We start from the raw sequence: 21,294 nt of genomic DNA on the forward strand, positions 1-21,294 counted from the left end.
TCGCAGACTCCTCTTCCTATCTGCCCCTTCTACCCGTCTCTGGCGGCAGAAGTCACGGTAGACCATATCTTGCTAGCTTGCCCTGGACTTCAGCCTTGTTGGAATTTATAGACAACATATACCTGTACATGCACATATGTATCATTCTGAGATCGTTAATTTTTTGCACGTACACTTTGAACTTCTTTGAACGAGCATATGATACGGCATATTCAAGAGACAGGATAACAATCAGGGGTTACCTTTAGCACAGTGTGCTAGTCTCTTTACTGACACATCTTGCTCAGTAAAACGTTCAGGGGAAGTTGTTCTGTGGCAAGGCTGGCAGATCAGGGGTAGTTCCGCCGGTGAGAAGACAATTACCAGAAGACCGCCGACAAACATCCTGTAAAGGAAGGATCGAGCAAACAATCCTAAATTAGGAACCCAAACAGACAGCGCCCGGTCAGAACTGCGCAGATCGGCCGATAAACACTTGTTGGTGCAATAAAAGATGGCACGTACTCACACGGTGAGGGATCGCTGTTGTTGATGTTGTTGCCTTAGTAACATGACATATACCTACGACTGAAGATTGGCCAGGATTCAGTGATGACGTTGTTCTTGTTGTTAGCCTTTGAATTGAGTGAGGAGGGCCAAGAGAAGAGAAGCGCTTCGTTGTTGTTGACGTCAGTATGGGTGTAGGCACTATAACCTCAGTAAACATTGTTGCTATTTTCCTCAAGATTATAATGGCGCGTATTCACTGCTAGGGATTGATAAGACACACGCGGCGACTGACAGGTACTCAAAACGTTCAAATCCCCGCAGGGGGGCGTCTGCAGTATGCAGACGTTGGTGAGTGGCGACACCACGGGGTTTCCCGAGCATCCGCAGGGACATCCCCGCAGGGGATGATGGTGAGCAATGCGCCACCACGGACCCGAGCATCCGCGCTTAGCCGTGCGTGGCATCGCCGTGTCCGGGAAAAGGGGATCCTGGTGGTTTAGCCGATGCCGAGCGTTTGGACCTTTAAGGCCCCTCCTCGGAGGCAACACACCACTTTGGCCCCAGCTTCCTGTAGACGGCACCTCCGGCCTGACCCGACCGGGGGAAATCGGCAGTCGCCTTTTCCTGTTCTCCTTTCCATCTTTCACTTTCCTATCTTCTTTCCCACAACTCTCCTGTCACCTATTCACTTCTTAGATTTACCTTTTTTCTGGCGGCGAGGTTTAACCTTGTGTGACCAACTACCCTGAGTTGTGTCATATTTGGTTACAGTTAAGGTGTACAGCTGGCGTGGGCAGGACTTGCTTTCAAGTTCCTGTCGCGTCCCCTTGTTGGACTCCATGGTGGGTGGCTGGCACCATGACCAAAGAACTAAATTTTCTATGGCTCCCCCCCCCTTTACAAACCAGATCGCTCTCTCTAAAGAGGGCGGAACGAGGCAGGAGACTTTTTTTCGAAAAAGAAACCGACATTCGCAAAGTTCCACGTAATCCACACTCAAGTTGAAGAAAAACAAGCCAGAATAATATCCACATTCATTGTGTCCAAATGCATGACAGATACCTTGGGCCCTGGCTACAAGGTTTCAAAAATGGCCAGCGGCGACTTATTGCTTGAACTGCGTGATAGCATTCAATGCTCGAAACTTTCAAACATTACATCTATAGGGGAGATCTCTGTCTCCGTGACTCCCCACCGATCTCTCAACACAGTCAAAGGCGTCATCTCAGAGGCAGTCTTTATCCATCTAACAGAAACGGAAATGCTTCAAGGACTTTCTGATCAAAATGTAATTGATGTCCACAGGATCAAAATCCGCAAGGATAACAAGGAAATAGATACCAAACACATGGTCCTCACATTCAACACCAGCAGCTTGCCCGAAACAATCGAAGTAGGATACTTAAAAGTCAATTTCAGACACTACACACCCAATCCCCGCCGCTGTTTCAGTTGTCAGAAGTTTGGCCACGGCTCACAGAGTTTCCGCGGCCGCAAAACGGGCGCGAAATGCGCTTCGGAAGACAACCCCTGTGAGGAATGTGATGGAGCACTACGCTGTGCAAACTGCGAAGGAGACCATGCTGCGTAGTCCAGGGCGTGTCCGTCCTGGAAAAAGGAGAAAGAAATCATCACCATTAAGACCAAAGAAAACATTTAATTTAAAGAAGCGAGGAGGTGTTTTGCGCTTACCAATTCATTCTCCTTCACAGAAAAACCCACCTTCGCTGATGTGGTGCGCAGCGGCGTAGCACCACACAGCACTCAGGCACCTGCCGAGGCCAGTTTCACTATGCCTGTGGCAAGGCCACCCACGCCCCAGGCAGGGACAGCGAAGGCTGCTCTGCCAACTCCAAGCCAGGGAGTGCCGGCCCAAGGGTCAGCATCCTGCAGGACTTCCCCACGTCGGGGGAGGCTGACACCCACACACCCGCGGCTTCCCCACGGTCGTCCAGCACCTCTTGCGAGGTGATGGACGTAACTCCCAGCCCGCCTGCTTTACAGCGGCGGAACAGCTCTCTTGAGCGGAAAAAAGACAGGGCCGTCATAACAGCCCCAGAAAATAAGTAAACCCTTAATCGTTCCTACCCCAAACATAAACATGGCTTTTCTAGTTCAGTGGAACTGTAGAGGAATGTTGAGGAACTACAATAACATAAAAGATATTCAGGGTCAATCTCGCCTATAGCTTTATGTCTTCAGGAGACCAATCTTGGTCCCCAACATACATATATTCTGAAACATTATAAAACTTTTCGACGCGATCGTGAGCAGGAAAATAAACTCTCTGGAGGCGTCGCGATTGTCGTGCAAAGCGGCGTCCCTGCTCAAGAAATCACACTCAAAACAAAACTTGAAGCCGTTGCGGTCAGTGTCGTTAGCCATAAAACATTTTCTATCTGTTCTGTATACATTCCTCCACATTTTGCATTAACAGTCCACGATTTACAAGAACTCATCAATGAACTTCCCGAACTGTATCTAGTAGTTGGGGATTTTAACGCTCACTCCCCTTTTTGGGGAAGCGAGCGCTGGGATTCTAGAGGTCAAATAATCGAAGATTTTATCCTCACAAATAATGTATGTCTCTTAAATACAGAAAAAGCCACATGCTGCTCCCCTACCTCAGGGAAAATGACCTTTTTAGATTTGTCGTCTAGTTCACCTTCTGTTTTTAAGGATTTTAAATGGGACGTCATTGACAACCCATATGGCAGCGATCACCTCCCTGTACTAATCACTTTATCATCCCCAGCGGAAATAATCCCCACAAGGCCACGTCGCTGGAAGCTTCTCCTCGCCGAGTGCTCACTTTTTAGAGCAAAGGCAACTTTAGAGAATATAGTTTTAGAAAATCTCACCATTGACCTGATAAACGAAAAGTTCACTAATTGTATCATAACTACCGCACTCACAACTATTCCTCAGTCATCAGGAGTGGCGCGACAAAACCATAAAGTATGGGGGACAAAAGACTGTAAAGAACAACAAAATAGAGCTTGGGGTAAATTTCGTAGGTATCCGACGCATGAGAATCTCTTAAATTTTAAAAAGGCAAAAGATAAAGCACGGTACATCGGTCGCAGTGCCGAGAAAACATCATGGCAGAATTATGTTTCAACTATCAACAGTCAAATCCCATCTAAAAAAAATGTGGGAGCGGGTTCGAAAATTAAACTACAACTTTTCACCATTCACAATTCCTTTTTTAACAACGCCCGGCACACAAACAAGCATAGATGAACAGGCGGACATATTGAGGGAACATTTCACTGCAGTTTCAAGTTCATCACACTATACGCAGTCCTTTTTAAAATACAAAAACACAGCTGAAAAACAGAGGCTCCCACCAAGTGGAGGCGCAAATGAAAAATACAATAGTCTAATTACCCACCAAGAAATCAATAAAGCACTATCTGCAGGCAAGAAAACTGCTCCAGTACCCGACGAAGTACATTATGAAATGCTTGCACATCTTTCCGAGCCTGCCGTAGAAGCACTTTTAAGATTCTTTACCGCAGTCTGGATGTCAAGGAAAATACCTGAAGCCTGGAAGAAAGCTATTATTGTACCGTTTCTTAAACCTAGCAAACCCCCAACCTCTCCTCGCAGTTATAGACCCATAGCCTTAACCAGTTGTCTCGCCAAATCATTTGAGAGTGTCCTTAATATAAGATTAACTTTTGTTCTTCAATCCTCTGAACTTCTTGATATCCATCAGCGTGGATTTAAAAAAGGATGCTCCACTACATATTACATAGCCCGCCTTGAAAATACTGTCAGAGAAGCTTTTATACACAAAAAACACTGTCTTAGCGTCTTTTTTGATTTAGAAAAAGCATACGATACAACCTGGAGGTTCGGGATTCTTCAGGACTTAGCTGAGCTCGGCATCCGTGGCAGAATGCTGAACTCCATTAAAGACTTTTTGTCTAACCGCTCATTTAATGTCCGCCTAGGCTTAACCCTTTCGAGGAATTTCATTCAGGAAAATGGAGTGCCTCAAGGGTGCATTTTAAGCACAACTCTCTTCGTTGTAAAAAGGAATTCTATTAGGAAAATAATCCCAAGGTCCATTATGTATTCAGTGTATGTTGACGATCTTCAGATAGCGTGCACACCTTCCAATATATCTACATGCGAATGACAAGTACAGCTTACAATCAACAAAATGGCAACATGGGCAGGCAAGAATGGTTTCCAGTTCTCACCACAGAAAACAGCGGCCTTGCTTTTTTCACTCAAACGAGGCTTGCACACAAATCCAACATTACACCTAAACCAAACCGAACTGCCTTTAAAAAAGGAACACAAATTTCTAGGCACCACTTTCGACCAAAAACTTACATTCCTGCTTCACGTAAACGCAGTGAAAAAGAAAGCGTCGCTAGAACTGAACATACTGAAAGTCCTTTCACGAAAACACTGTGGTTCTGATCGGGTATGCCTTCTAGAGATTTATCGCTCTGTAGTACGTTCCATTCTAGATTATGGTTGCATAGTGTATGGATCAGCAAGGCCGTCGTACTTGAAGCGACTGGACCCTGTGGACAATTTGGGATTGCGTCTTTCAACTGGTGCTTACAGGAATGACACGCATAAAAAGCCTGTACGTAGAAAGCAATGAACCACCACTTGCCGACAGAAGAACAATGCTCACATGCTCATACATCTTAAAGATCCGTTCCCAGCCTAAATACATCTCCTACCCACTTGTTACAAAGTGCCCATCCCGAATACTATTTACCAGCAAACCTCTCGCAATCAGGCCACTTCTCCGCTTTGAAGAGAAATGCGAAGAACTAGCTGTAGTGGACATATTGCCTAATATTGCCCGCAAATCTGATCCACTCCCGCCTTGGTACTGCCTACCATCTGTGCGACTTCACATTAACACAACCCCAGGTGGTCAAAATTTCCGGAGCCCTTCACTACGGCGTCTCTCATACCCTTAGTCGCTTTGGGACGTTAAACCCCATAAACCAAATCCCAACCGAAGCATTTTATACTGATGGATCAAAATCAGCACACTACGTCGGAAGTGCTGCGGTTCAGAATTATTGGGAAAAAATAGTACGGCTACCTGAGTGTGCATTCATTTCCACCGCCGAATGTTACGCAGTCTCGGTGGCTGTAGAAAAAATAAGAAATGAGAAAATTCAGAACAGTATGATTTACACTAATTCTCTGAACATACTAACCTCACTTCACCATAGAAATGCAGTGACACCACTGATCGGTGATATCATACACAACATAACAAGTGCCACAATACAGGGACAAGACAAAATTTTGCTGTGTTCCCAGCCACATTGGAATCTCTGGCAATGAGAAAGCGGATAAATGTGCTGGAAAAGCTCGGAACAAACAAATAAAGAAAGTGAACATTCCATACAAAGACGGTATGAAGTTGGTACAGTGTAAGCTAAGAAATAAATGGCAGTCGCAATGGAATATTGAAAGAAATAATAAACTGAATTTAGTAAAACTCATGCTAGACGAATGGAAATCATGCAAACACCAAAAACGATTAATCGAAGTCATGTTATGCCGTCTCCGTATTGGACACACACATATGACACACAACTTCCTACTCAGAAAAGACAAACCTCTTTGCGAGGAATGCGGACATGAACTTACCGTAAACCATACACTACTGTCATGCACAAAACTTGAATCAGTAAGGAAAAAATATTTTGGTGCAGTTTACAAAGAACATATTCCATTTCATCCAGCGTTGATTTTAGCTGAACATGCACCTGTTAGTATTCTTGATGTTTTTAGCTTTTTAAGGGAAGCCGGTATTCTTCAAACACTGTAATGTTCTGACCCTGCGTTTCTCTACTTAGAACGATACGCCTCAGCCACTTTCTCAGTCTTGAGAAAGAGGCTGAGGTCCTTATCTGAGCTGTTGGGAGCCTCGAGATCCTTGCCAAGCCAAGGATGTCCACGGAGGTTAACCAACTTTTAAAAGCTTCTGCAAACAGCCATTTCGAAAATGTTTGTCATTCATCAACTAGGTAGTAAAAATAATTTTTAGGCCCTTTACACCCCTGTTTTTATACACTTTGTTTTCAAACTTTGCTAAACCAATTTTTTTAAACCTTGTTCTTGGCGCATGATAGCCTTAGCCACTTATGTGCCATTAAACCCAACCCAACCCAACCCAACCCAACACAACACAACACAACACAACACAACACTCAAAACGTTAAAAATAAAATAAAGTAAAATAAAAGATTAAAAGTAAGCAAAAAATAGTAAGTAAAGAAATAAAAGGGATTGTAGATTTGTTGATTTAAATTAACAAATCAAACACTGAGATTGGTGACTGAAAAATGGTTTGGTTTGGTTTATTGGGGTTTAACGTCCCGAAGCAGGTCAGGCTATTAGGGACGCCGTAGTGAAGGGCTCCAGAAATTAGGACCACCTGGGGTTCTTTAACGTGCACTGACATCGCACAGCACACGAGCCTCTAGAATTTCGCCTCGATCGAAATTCAGCCGCCGCAGCCGGGATCGAACCCGCGTCTTTCGGGTCAGCAGCCGAGCGCCGTAACCACTGAGCCACCGCGGCTTTTTTTCTTCAACATGGTATTTATTACAGTGATGTAATGTTCTATGTACATGAACTATATACAAACCATTATAAAAACAGTGTTAAACAATACATATTGAAAAGACAAAGCACTAGAAAAGGGGCAATGCAGAGCACATCACTAATAGTGAGTGCCACTCCGGTTCGTACTCAGTCTGGGCATACACGTCTCTTAGATGAACAACCATTCGACTGAAGTGATCCTTTGTAGACACAACAGGTTCACAGTGTCTGTCCATCATGCGGGTTTTCCAGAGGCTGTGCAGTCCAATCAGAAAGAACATGTCCAGGGGTTCATCAACAAATGGCAGCGCAGTGAGATAGCGAACAGAATGTGGAGTCAGATGAATTCTTTTTTTAAATGTGCGTTGCAGGATATCCCAGAAGAGTACTGCATCTTTGCAACTGATGAAACAATGCTGAATTGTTTCTGGTTCATCACAAAGGCGGGAATTTACGGTAGACACAAAAATGCCCTTTTTCTCTAACCATGTTCTAACGGGCAACGTACCGGTGTGTAACTTAAAGAAAAAGGTCTTTGTACACGGCGAGACTGGCATCTTACGTACTCTTGTGAGTACGTCATGCCCCGGTAAACCAAAGTACAGAGAGCGGTACATGGGCGGAGGGAAGAGCATACTGATCAAATCCTTGTACAACTTTTTCCTCGACACTAAAAAAAAGGAACTCAGGAGAAAAACGAACAAGTAGGAAACGGACAGCCAAATACACCTCTTGCATTATGCCCCACAAACACGGACGGTCACAAACATTGGGAGACACAATGAGGTTGGCTAAAACATGAACTAACTGAGCCACCGCGGCGGGCTCAATGAAAAATGGGGATTGGGCATATGGCACATATTCACGCGGAGGATTGGACAAGGTTTGGTGGCCCGTGTCAAGAAGAGGCACATAAGTAATTGCTGGGAAAAGAAAGGAATAATGCGGAGAAGTGGAAAAGCGAAATGACAAACTTGAAAAATATCAAAATATCACTGGAGAAAAAAATTAAACTGCTTTGATGTTCCAGGTATAGAAAAGAAATGCACATAATTTTAGATATGCGGAATAATTTTGAGCGCAGCTAAAAAGGCAACTGTCCAGTTGCAATCATATCGGGTGCGAATGCCAGCTACGTCCTCGTTACAATATCCTCGCCGCCTAGATTCAGTGATGCGGCCAACCACATTATGGACGCGCGCCGCTAAACGAGTCAACTCGTCCGCCCACCATACGTGGTGGCGGCATATTTCAGGAGACATTGCCACAAGAATTATTATGTCCCACATCGCAGGAATCATTGAGTAGTAATTCTGTCTTTCTCCAAACAAAAAAAGCACATATTGTTTTTGACCACGAAGCAGATGGCTCATAGGACACCAAGGGATCGGCCAATAATCGGGAGGTGTAGATTGCTATTCAAATGACCATTTATTATGACAAAAAAATAAGAGAGAGAGAGAGAGAGAGAGAGAAAAAAAAGGAAAGCAGATAACGCACGCTGTAGTGAAATAGCGGTGGTTGTTAGTCGATGTTGGACAAATAAAGAAAAAAAAGATAAAATATTAATATTGCGAGAAATAATTCAAATTGAAATAACAATTACCCAAATGGAATGCTAGTGATGCAATTGCCCTCAAGGGGAAGAATTAACAAAGAAGAGACAAAGAACAAGGCAAGCAAGCAAGCAAAAAAAAAAGACAACAAAGTAATGTGGAAACTGAACAAGGCATCCTGGTTAATACTCATTCTGGGTGTCTGCCACTCCAACAGAGGACAGCAACGGCAACAACAAACGGAACATTGCAGAAAAATAGAAGAAGCGGCATGCTGACCCGAAACGATATATCATTTCTTCTTGCTCTGACACTTCTTTATGAAGGTGCCTTCTAGAAAGGCCATTTCAAGAGCTCCCTCAGAGTTTGTATTCCGGGCTTGTGCTTCTATGCTTGGGCACAGCAAAAGGATTGTGCTCTTCTGCATTGAAAACTTTCTTTTCGAGACGAAACGAATTGCATCACAAAATATTTCCCAATATAACTTGTGCCTGCTTGCTGACAAAAGTAATCCATAATCAAGCCATCCAAACTGTCCTCACATAACCCTGTCGGCATTTTCAGTCACCCATTATTTGACTCACAATGCAAATTCTGCGGGGAGAAGGCGGACCTGTGCCATATGGTGTGGGCCTGCCAACGAGATCATGCGATCACTTTTAATACACATCTGACATGCCACCCCGAGGTCGTTAGGACGCCGATCCTTTGCGACGTCGCCGTCATTGCCGCCCGTCTTATGGTCGGTCTAAAGGCAAAATTTATGCTGCCAAAAGAAGCCTTGTTGCTTAATGGGATTTTGAAACCGATCATGGCGCGTCAGATGGCTACCGCTTCCCGTGGCCGGCTTCTCTGCAAAGACGCCCTTCGCAGCGTTTTATAACGCCGGCACATACATAGATAAGCTTACGAAACCGTTGTCGCCCCTTCTAAAATCCCGCAAAAGCGCATCTTGGTCTCCGGATGAAGCAATGTCTAAGGTGGGGCAATATCGCAATTGCACTTCTGGCAATGGCGCGATGCAATGTGGGCGTGCTGAAAGGCTCGAAAAAAAAAACAACCGAAGCTCAAGGACGCGCCCCACCGTGAAACACGCAATTTCTAAACGGGAGTTGAATTCCGCGACTTCTGTTTACTTTTGTATTATCCAAGCTTAGGGAGAAGTTAGTGCGAGCCCAAGCCAAGGCACCACCAGCGCTTAGCAGAGCCCCAAGAGAAACCAGACCTTCATGGTCATAAGGAGACCCGGAGGTGCAGGTTGTGTCTTTAGAAGAGTTATTAACGAACTGTGCCATGTGAGCTTGGTTGAGTTGTATGAAAGTGGCGGCTGCGTTCGGCTCGACCATGAAGCGCGGTCCAGACAAAGGATGCAGGAACTCTCAGCAGCGACCGCGCTATTGCTAACGCCGTATTGAGCGGCATCCTTCATTACGCTAGTGGTCGCGACTTCTGAGCAAGCCTGTTTGAGATCAGCCACTGCAGGCATCTCCTGCCGTGAGGCTTATTTGCCGTTGGTTATGAAGCCTGTAGCAGAGCTCTCCCGGATGCCCGCTAGTGTGTCGTGCTCGTGCCGGTTTTCGCCTGGCTGGAACAAAACCTGTTATGTTGGCAACTCAACACGGCGTCAGAAGTAACGCAATTCCCACAGTAAGTCCAGCCGGGTCTGCTTCCTCTCGCTCGGATACCCATATACGGTAGCACACGTCACAGAAGCGCCTACGGCCTGGACTACGTGGCCAGCACAAGGCGTCCTTCGTCATTCAACCGCCCGAGGCCTTCTCCTTCACGACTCCTGCCGGCTGGCCGAAATGAAAGAAGTGGTTCGAGCATTTCTTCACGGCTTCTGATCTCTACGACAAGTGGGGTTCACACCAAGTCGACACGCTCCTCTACGTTTTGGGCGACCAGGCCGAGGACTCGGAATCTTCAAACTCTCTGAACAGAACGCCCAGAACTTAGAAGACCCGAATTTGTCAGCGAGACTACAATATGACGCTGACCTTACTCTTCAGAAGGCGCTCAAGTTTATCAGGCAGGTCGGAAGCGTCCGTCAGCAGTAAGCGGAGCTTCGCCCCGAAATGCTGACTGTCAAAAAAGTTGCCTCAGGGAGACAGCAATCAGGCATCCCATGAATGCTACTCCCGTCAACGACTGCCGAGAGCACTTTGAATCAACGCCACATGCACGTCCAGTTGAATGCGTTCCTACACTGCGCTGTTGGTGTAGAAAAGAACGACACCCTCGTTTGCTATGCCCAGCGTGGACACAGGTATGCAAGGCCTGGCATAAGAAGGGCCACTACGCGTCTGTCTGCAAGTCACGCCGAGTTGGCATGGTTGAAGCACCAGGACCCGAGAGCGAAGGTGGATTTCTCTGTGAGATCTCCTCTTCGATAGGTCGATATGGAAGACAACCATGGAAGACAGGCCAACCTGTAAAATTCAAGATTGACATAGGCGCCAATGAATCTGCCCTCCCACATACGACTTTCAGCATGCTCCGAAATCAGCCTCCGTTGTCGTGTGCTCTTCGGCAGCTCTACGGTCCTGATCGGAGGCCTCTTGCAGTCAAGGGCGTAGCGCGTCAACTTGCCTGCCGTGGACGTGAAACGCTCCAAGACGTTTACGTGGTGGAAGATGTCCACACTCCCTTACTCGGCAAGCTGCCATCAAAGACTTGCAGGTGCTAACTTTTGTGAGCGCGGTCGCAAAGAAGGTGACCCCAAGAGACGAATTTCCTTCGTTGTTTCAGGGCCTTAGCAAGCTACCAAGAGAACACCACATTCGCTTGCGCGGAGGTGCGAAACCATTTTCTCCGAGATCCCCTCGTTGCATACGAATTCTGCTCTACATGAAAACAAGGCTTGAGCTGCAGCGAATGGAAAGTATTCGCGTCATTTCACCTGTTGATGAGCCGACTGAATGGTGCGCACTTAAGGTGGTAGTCCAAAAACCAAACGGCGATGTTAGAATCTTTGTGGATTTCATTGAACTGAACTGTTACGTCATGAGAGAGTGGAATCCAATTCCGTCTGTTGAGCACACACTGAGGCTGCTTCATGGGGTGAAGGTATTTTTGAAGCTCGATGCCAAGTCAAGTTTCTGCAAGATACCACTCAGTGAAAACAGCAAGAAGCTTACCACATTCATCACGCCATTCGGGAGGTTTTCCATCAACACGCTTCCATTTGGCATCGTGTCCGCTCCTGAGCACTTCACGAAGCAGAGTTCAAAAATTCTGGAAGGTGTCAACATTGATGTTTGTCATATGGACGATATCCTTATCTGGGGCTCAGACGAAACAGAGCACAACGAGACACTCTGCACAGTTCTTCAACGACTGAGGCAGGTGTCACGCTAAACGAGAACAATTGCCTGTTTCCTCTCTACCAACTCACATTCCTAGGTCACAAGCTTGACCAGCACGGGATCAAACCCGACGAAAAAAAGGTTGAAGCCATCTTAAAAATGGCCAGTCTCACTAATAGAAGCGAGTTGCAAAGGGTGCTTGGAATGGCTACATATCTTTCCCGCTTTGTACCCAACCCTGCAGACCTGCTCCAGCCGCTCACTTGTTTGCAGTCGAAAAAGCAGCAATTCGTTTGGGAAGCTCCACGACAGCAAGCGTTCGACAAATGCAAGCAGCTACTTTCATCTCGTCCATTGCTAGGGGTCTACAATCCTGCCAAGGAGACAGTGGTCAATGCAGACGCTTCTTCCTTTAGAGTGGGGGCAGTGATTGGACAGAAACAGACCAGTAGAAAATTTTGGTGATCGCTTATGCCTCCCGACTTCTATTTCAAATGGAGAAACGCTATGCGAAAATAGAGAAAGACAGTCTTTTCTTGGTTTGGGCTTGCGGAAAATTCAGTGACTACCTGGTCCCCAAGCAATTCATACTAGAAACAGACCACAAGCCGTTGGTACCTATCTTTATGTCAAAACGTCTTGACGACCTTACACCGAAGCTACAAAGGCTTAAAATGCGAATGATGAGGTACCAGTACGAAGTGGCATATGAACCTGAGAAAGAACGAATCACGGCCGACACGCTTTCCAGAGCACCTCTGCAGGAGACTGGCGTCATAAAGCTAGAAAGCGACATCGAGGCTTTTTTGCACTGCGTGAGGACAACCCTTCCCATCAAGCAGAACTGCCTTGAGTGGCTGAAAGAATCCCAAAATCAGGCCACGTGTGCTTGTATCTCTGAGAACTCTGCACGAAGGAATTGTCTTCCCGACGAGATTTACCTCTTAAAGTCTGATCCTCCTAAGAGCATCGCCAACGGCTTACGGTAGACGATGATCTGGTACTCTACGCAGCCAGTGCAGTTCTTCCAATCACTTGCAGGAAAGAAATTTTGCTCCTTTTGCACGAAGGTCACTTCGGCGGCACGAAGACCCAGGCCCGCGCTAAGGACTCCGTTTGGTGGGCTACAGTGACCAATTACATCGCAACCACCATAAAACATTGTCCAGATTTTGTCAAGACGTCCAGCAACCGAAAAATGCCCATTCAAATCAGAGTTTCCTCTAAGACAGCGGGAGAGAGTTGCAATCGACCTGTTTTTCTTCAAGCCACCGGTGGTTAATCTTGACTGATTTTTACTCTGGATATCCTGAACTGACATGTCTAAAGAAGCTATCATCTAGTACAGCGATCAATCACTGCAAATCAATTGTCGCCCGACAAGGCCTTCCATAGGTGGTGGTTTCCGATAATGGTCTGTAGTTCTTGTCCTCTGACTTCACTAAGTTTTCTCAAGAATACGGGTTCAAACACCTCACATCAAGCCCACACTACCCTCAGAGCAGCGGACTCACTGAGGCTGTTGTGAAAATCATCAAAACTTCGATGAAGAAGACCGAAGACCCGTACCTGACCCTATTGTCCTACAGGTCAACTCCACTGAAAAATTTCTACAGCCCCTTTGAACTACTGATGGGGAGGCGGTTGCAGACAAAGATTCCTGCGACTCTCGGAAGGCTCGTTCCCCGTTTTCCCGACGCCACTAAACTACGCAATTTTTAAATCAAATACTGCGAACAGCAGCGAAGAGATTACGATAGACGACATGGCGTACGGCAACTTCTGACCCTTTTGGAAGAAGGTGAAGTCTGGGTTACAGACTTAAAGCGAAAAGGGAACGTGGTGGCGCTCGCAAGCGAGCCTAGATTATATATAGTAGGCATTGGGAACGACACTGTACGGCGAAATCAAACCCATCTTATCCTCTTAGCACAACGTCGCATATCAGCGAAACGACTGGCATGCCAGCCTATCAGCACAAACCCATGGAAGTGCGGAAGAGATGGCGGAGGTCCTCGGAAGTGGACGATTGCGCTGTATTCTCGTCAGAAAGCATTAAAGACCTCGTTATGTAGAAAAGCCGGCGCGGCGTCGGTGGCCGTAAGCGAAAAATGCGCGAAAAATCTCTAGAGCAACGAAGGGGCAGCTGGGTCAGCTATATAAAGTGACATTGGGACGTCATCACAACCTTCCCAACAGTTTGTGAACAAACTGTCTACCGTGGTCGGTGGAAGTTAAAGATTGGTCACGGAAGATTGCTCAGAAAAAGCAGCATGAGTATCACGAAACCCGCCAGGGGAACAACCTGCATTCGCAGGGTGCTGTCGCATTCCTCAATTGCTTAACCGCTGCACGACTACGCCAGGAGTTCTCGGAGGACTCGTAGGGATATGCGAATGTAAAGTAGAGAACGATTGCACTTACATACGCATTAGCGATTTGCGCTTAAGTGGGAACAAATTGAGGCAGCTTGTTCTGCGGCGGATGTTTATAAACAAAGTTGTGTGCCAGAAAAATTAGTGCAGTCACTGCAGGCATATGCTCAAGTCCCCATAAGAAGGTGCGCACGGTGAGAAGTGGGAAGCGACAGTTGAAATCACGTTCGCGGGCTTCGAGAAAGAGGACATTTGCCACTGATTTTAGCAAACCCTGGCAAAGCCGTAGAGCGCGCCTCTCCAAAAGCACAAAAGCACCAGATGTTGAACTTTGTATGAAGGACAACCGGGGAACAGAACGCAACCGAACTCCAAAATTGATCTTTTACGCAGTGTGTCTTGTAGAGAAATAAGAGTGTCTCCGCGCATATCAAGATTTTTATAGTTGATTCACGTCAGGCGACCGAGAGCCTGCTCATCTTACAGGGCGATAGTTTTGATATGCGGTCGGCAGTCCAAGTGAGGGTCGTATCTTGCACCATTGTACTTTAAGGACACAACTTTTGGGATTTGGGCGCCACGATACAGTAGAGATATAAACATAGGGCGCCAAGGGGAAAGCGAGAACAGAAAATTTGTTCACATTTAGACTTAAATGCAACGTAGATAGCCAAACTTCCAACCTGGGAGGTCGGGCTCTCTAGCTCCGACCCGACCTTGCACCTGAGGCTTGTGAATGGGGCGGAGAAGGTCGCGTCCGACACAAGCTGCCGGCCGCCAACCACGACGAGGAGTCGGCACACCTCTGAAATTTTGAACGATAAGGACTCGGATAATAAGAACGTTTTCACCACTACCTTCCAGGGCATTGAGGTAGACTGTCAATAACGGGTTCAGTGGACTAATATCGCTAGCAGATGGCAAAAGACTATGTCCTACACATACACATACCCTTTGATATTACCTTGAGTAGGGAAGTCCCGCAAAAGTATGTAAAAAAAACTCGGGGGGCACTTTGACTCTCTGAAGTGCGTAGAGGCGAAAGCGTTTTCCGCAACACTTTGACTGCCTCTGTGTCACTGGTGACCTCACCACTGTATGACGTCACACATAATGACTAATTACTATGTAGTGAAAAACGACTAAGCAATGGGTAATTACTGAGTAATGACGAAACACTAATTAACTACTAATTATTGACGCTTAAGATCCGTTTTTAGGAGTGGGACGCGACAGCGTGTTGTAGCGCCACCAGGGAGTCCACGGAAGACCACCACCACTTGTTCGGCGGGATGCCTTACCCTTTGAACGCAATGTGGTGGTGGGGTGTTTGGAACGCGTAGGTCCTTGGGCGCCCGCACGGCTCCACTGCACTCAAACGTAGATGTTCCGGAGGCTCATGACGCTGGCAGCCCGGCCTGCTGCGATGGCTTGCTTGGCCGGGTCCTCAGAGCACAGTAGGGTCTCCCATGCCTCCCAAGTGGTAAGGTGCTCCAGGCCCCGCGGGGGAGGATGGTTGGATGGATGGAAAAAACTTTATTGTTCATAAATTTCAAGTGTTCTTGAGCCTTACGGGTCACTGGGCGCCGTGGTTGATCCTTGGTCCAGGATGCCGCACTTGACTGCTTCCATCGGAGCCCGGCGCACGAGAAATTGTTGCGCTTCCTCGTCCTCGCTGGCCAGCAGGTGCTCCCACTGCATCACACTCGGGTGGTCTATTCTGGGCTCTAAATCTGCCTTAGGGCAGGTCCATGTAACATGCTCTAGAGTAGGTTTACCCTGACACCACGGACATTCGTTGCATATTGTGTAGGGAAAATCTTGTGTAGTTTGTGCAGGTGTGGGTAGGTACCTGTTTGTAGTCTGCGCCAGTCTACCGCCTCCTCTTTGGTGAGCCTGTTGTGTGGGGCTGGGTAGCGTTTCCGCTGACTCCTGTAATGATCGAGTATATCTGAGTACGTGGGGGTAACTGGGTCAAAGGTTCCTGTGGTGCAAAGTGTTGAGTCTTTTCGGTTGACGTACCCTCGAGGTAACTCGTCTGCTGCCACGTTGCCCCTCATCCCCCCATGTCCGGGAACCCACATTATACTATGTTTAGTGTTTTTGTGTCTTCTCGTCGTGTGTAGAATATGATTGGCGATGCTGTCGATCCTGCCTCTTATGTAGTTTCTACATGCTTGTTTGGAGTCCGTCACTTTAGTGAGGTTGTGTCCAGTTGCGTTGCCGTGCGATATTGCCAGAGCAATGGCGGCTTCTTCAGCTGCTTTATGTTTGGGCCATTTATCGTTGCGCTGGTTATTTCTTGCCCTCCTTCGTCTGTTACAACGGCGATCGTTTTGCGTTGATATCGGTACTTTGCTGCACCCGTGTAGACTACGTTGGGATTGTCGCTGAGTTTTCTGGTGACTGTTAGGACTCTGGCTTGTCGTCTTTCATGATGTATATAGGGATCCATGTGTCGAGGTATTGGTCTTACCCGGATGTTGTTTCTGTCTTCATTATTAATCTGTTCCTTGTCTCTTTGTGTGCCTAGAGGTAGCCGTAATTTCTCCAGTAGGTGTCTTCCCTTTGTGGTTTGAGTGAGTCTGTCTAATTGCGCACTACGTTGCACTTCTCGTAGTTCGTCGAAGGTGTTCGATACTCCCAGGGCCATTAGGTTTTCGGTTGATGTGGACATTGGAAGATTGAGCGCCGTTTTGTACGCTTTGCGTAGTATGGTGTCGATTTGTAGAGTCTCTTGCTTGTTTAGTTCGTGGTAGGGAAGGCTGTACGTTACCCTGCTCGTGACGAGGCTGTCTATGAGTCTTAGGGTGTCCTATTCTTTCATCCCCTTCTTTTTGCTGCTGACTCTTCGCATGATTCTGGCGACTTGCTCTGTTGTATTCTTAACAGAGGCGATGGTTTAGCTGCATCATCCTGTGTTTTGCAGCCACATTCCAAGTACCCTGACTTCCGTTTTCTCAGGTATTGTCTCGTTTCCGAGTTTCAGGGTGATTTGGGAGTCGTATTTTCGTGTACCTTTTTTGATTCTTACGTATTCTGATTTTTCTGCTGAGCACGATAATCCTCTGGTCCTAGCGTATTGTTCAGTATTGTCGATCGCTCTTTGTAGCCGCTCTTGTTTAGCTGCTAGGGAGCCTGTGGTTGTCCATATTATGTCATCTGCATACATTGCGTAGCTGATGTTTTCTATTTCGTCGAGTACTTTCGTGAGTCCTATCATCGCTATGTTGAATAATAGCGGTGATATTACTGAGCCGGGGGAGGAATCGCCGGGCAGAGGAAAAGGATATGGTCGAGGGTGGCTTTGGGGTGGTGGCAGAGGGTACAGGAGGGGTTTGTGTGGATTTGGTGATAGCGCGAGCGTATGTAAGGGGAGGGTAAAGTGCGTATTTGGAGTCGCCTCCAAAGTGTCTGGTGGTAATTGTCCTGGGAGGGATGGGGTGGGGGGTAGAGTCGACGCTCTGCTTTGTAGGCGTGCGTAATTTCACTGAATGAGTGCATGCGCTCTCGCGAAAACCCCAGATCGGACGCCGCCGGTGCCCGGTTGAGGGAACTTCGGGCTAAAGCGTTGGCGGCCTTGTTTCCGGGATTCCCGGAGTGGGCAGGCACCCATATCAGCTCCATGTGGCGGGGTGGGTGTGCGGCGAGGGAGTTCAGTATACGAAATGCAGGGACGTGAACTCTCCTGCGAGCAAAATTTAGTATGGCAGTTTTAGAGTCGGATAGAATATATCGGGCCTCCGTGGGTGTGATGGCCAGGGCAATGGCGACCTCTTCGGCCTCCCCCGAAGTGGCAGTAGGGGTTATGTGAAGGGTGGCAATCGGTTGGGGGGAGGGGTTCGTGATGGCTACAACCGCGTCCTCGCCCGTGCATGCGGCATCCACCCAAACGGCATACAGTTCCGTGCCATAGTGTTTGTGGAGTGGCCGTGCGCGAGCTCTGCGGCGGTGGACACTCAGCGAGAGCGTGACACCTCTATTGACAAGCTTCTGCTGATGGCCTTCTCTCACAACGATTAGGCATTAAAGGCTTTCGCCTTAAAAGTAAATCTTACAGGAACGATCCCTGAGGCATATCTCTAGTCTGAGCAAAGGCTTCGGAAGTAAAGGAACCGTCGGAACAGAAGAAACGTCTACCTTTTAGGAATTCCTGTAACCATGCAGGAATGTAAAAAGGCGGCCAAATTTTTTCAACCTTGTTCAAAAGTATTGAATGCTCTACTCTGTCATATGCTTTGGTGATGTCCAAAAAAACTGAAGCTACAACCTCTTCCTTCTTCATTGCAACCCTAATCCTGCTTTTCAGGTCTAAATGAAGAATCCAAATCGAGGACCCTCGAAAAAACACTATCTCAGAACCACTGAATGCTTGTAATATCTGTAAGGCAAGTGTCAACAATGCGTTCACTAAATTTTAGCAATATAGGCAAGACTGACATCGGCCGAACATTATCGGTTACAAAACGTTTCCTGAGATCCCTAAGAAGTAAGATTATTTTAGCGATTTTTCGTTCGCGAGAGAACCAAGCTGTCGTTGAAGGGGTCTCAGAGGGTATCACAGCAATTAGTTCGGGCAAACCACAAGGGACAGTTGCTCAAAAATCAAAAGGCCAGAATAAACACTGGTTGTGTTTCGTCCGACTGATAAATTTTTCTGCCCAGGCACTTGCACGCTGCAGATTTCACTATTGTGTTTACTGAGTGGTCATAGCACACATTTTGTTTTATCGCGCAAATGTGCCCTTCGGCATCAGAGAGTCGTATGTGCAACGCTGTTGTTGTTGTTGTTCACCTTCTAGAATGGCGCATACCCACACAGGGGGATCGGCCAAGAAGCGGGGTGCATAGAGGATTTTTTGTGATTTTTGTTTTGTTTTGTTTTGTTGTCTGCAACGCTGACGCCTGTTGTCAGGGCCTCGTGGACATCGCCGACTCCTCTTCCTTTATTGTAGAACTCTCAAGAAATAAAATAAAAAAAGACAGGAGATATTGGGCTTAAGAAGGCAGAAGGGGTATATAAAGAAAGGGGGAATAGAAAAGAGAATCAAACAAATGGCAAAAAGGCAGGTAAAAAAGCAAAGAAAAAGAACGAGCGAAATTAAAAATAACCAAACAAGTAAAAATGAAAAATATAGCAGCTAGAAGAAACAAAGTAAATAAAAACAAATTGAAACAAACAAAGAGAAGAAATATAAATATGAAAAAAAGAAAAACAAACAAAACAAAACAAAGTCCGCGCGTGCAAGCAAGGCGAGCAAACAGCAAGATCCACATGCCATCCACATATGCCCGGGAGGCAGGGCCACGGCCCACCAAAATTGGCCATACGAAGCCCCCGACCACATATGAGGCATGGGGGAAGCGCAGAAATGGCAGGGAGGCCTACGAGCCATCCGGGCGGGAATATACAGGTGAAAGAAAAGAAGAAACGCGAACAGCAACCCGAATAAGCAAAGCATGAGACCAAGGGGAACCTAACAAAGAAGGGAAGTCATGAGGGGAAATAAAGTGCGGATAGCCGGGGAGCCGTGATGTCCGCGGTGAGAGGGCAGGCACGAAGGTAACATCACCCACAGCTGCCCCGCATGGACAGGAAAGCGAAGGGAGGAGGGCAAAACGATGGAAGTACGAGGGAAAACGGCCGTGGCCAGTTAGGAGAGGGACAAGAGATCGGGGTGGAGGGAAAGAGAGCGGGAGGCGGTTAATAGAGGGGACAAAATTGCGCCTCTCCCGTAACCGAGAGTAGAGTAAGCATGAAATGTTTACGGGCCTAACACAGGCTCCATTGCTCGGCTTAAGCAGCTGTGACGCTGGCGGCATTGAAATCCAGGACGATGCAGAAGCGTACGCGGACAAGACAAGACGCAGGCTTGAGAAGAATGTATATGCAGCGCGTTCGAATACTCCGCGAGCGTGTATACATCTGCCTGCCAGAGGGGGGAAGGGCATGAAGGCCCTGCGGCCGGTCTTTTACATGCGTGACTGTAGGACCGCAGCGCCATCCTTGAGGAGCACGCGAAAGCAGTTCTTCTCGCCCTGGAGCTCCTCTCTTTCTCTAAGCAGCCTTCTCTCGAAGCCCTTAACAGATCACGTATGACAACAAAGTGTATTTTGGGATGTATGTGCTTTTTGCACGCGTTATTAGAAATCGAAAATTATAATTCCGTGCATTATCAAATACACAGGTCGACTGATATCTTGATAAACATTGAGAAGACACTGGCAGCAGTTATTTTTTGTGGCTCATTTGGAGAGCAACCGGCGCTTGTATGCTGGTCCCGTAGGAGGGCTTAGAGAGTCTCGTTGAATCTCTATAAGTCTCGCACGGTGCCCGGATGTTCTCGTTTCAGAGCCCGGATGAGTGGAATTCACTGCCCGGATGATGGCTCTCGGTCTCGGCGTGACGTCACCACACTGCCGACAACGGGAGCTAAAAGCATTTCATGCTTAAAAATGTGAGAGGAAGCCCGTACCCAACCAGATGTTATCGAAGGCGAACGAATTGAAAATAAGAGAAAAAGGGCCAACGGCCAAGAAAAAATTTAAGTAGAACCAATTACAAGAAAAAAAAAGAGGCACAAATGATGGCCGGGAAAAAGTAACCTTTAGGGTAGGACGCCCCTGAAGGATTGAGAAGAAGGACGAAATGAAAATGAAACATGGATGGGTCCAGCGTGCCTAGATTCTTCAGACAGGCTCGCAGGCGGCTAGGAGGAGGGAAGGTTGTTGTTGTTGTTGTAGCCTTTGCGGTGATCTGTAGGAAAGAAGAAGAGGAAAATAAAGCAAGGAGAAAAGAAAAAACAAACTGGAGATAATGGGCTTAAGAAAGCAGAAGTGGTACATAAAAAAGGTTTGATTTATAGGGGTTTAACATCCCAAAGCAACTCAGGCTATGAGGCACGCTGTAGTGCAGGACTCCGGAAATTTCGATCACCTGGGGTTCTTTAACGTGCACTGACATTG

The 21,294-nt window shown here is 47.1% G+C and overlaps 1 protein-coding gene and 1 pseudogene across 4 annotated transcripts in view; both read left to right on the forward strand.

Moving 5' to 3' along the window:
• LOC149334803 (uncharacterized) overlaps positions 1-21,294 on the forward strand; it is a 336,596-nt gene that overhangs the window by 11,030 nt on the left and 304,272 nt on the right. The gene's annotated exons all lie outside the window — the stretch shown is intronic.
• On the forward strand, positions 12,637-14,127 carry LOC149334804 (uncharacterized; annotated as a pseudogene).

Source organism: Amblyomma mixtum, chromosome 7 (assembly GCF_055824585.1).
Source record: "Amblyomma mixtum isolate Tamu chromosome 7, ASM5582458v1, whole genome shotgun sequence".
Lineage (NCBI taxonomy): Eukaryota > Metazoa > Arthropoda > Arachnida > Ixodida > Ixodidae > Amblyomma > Amblyomma mixtum.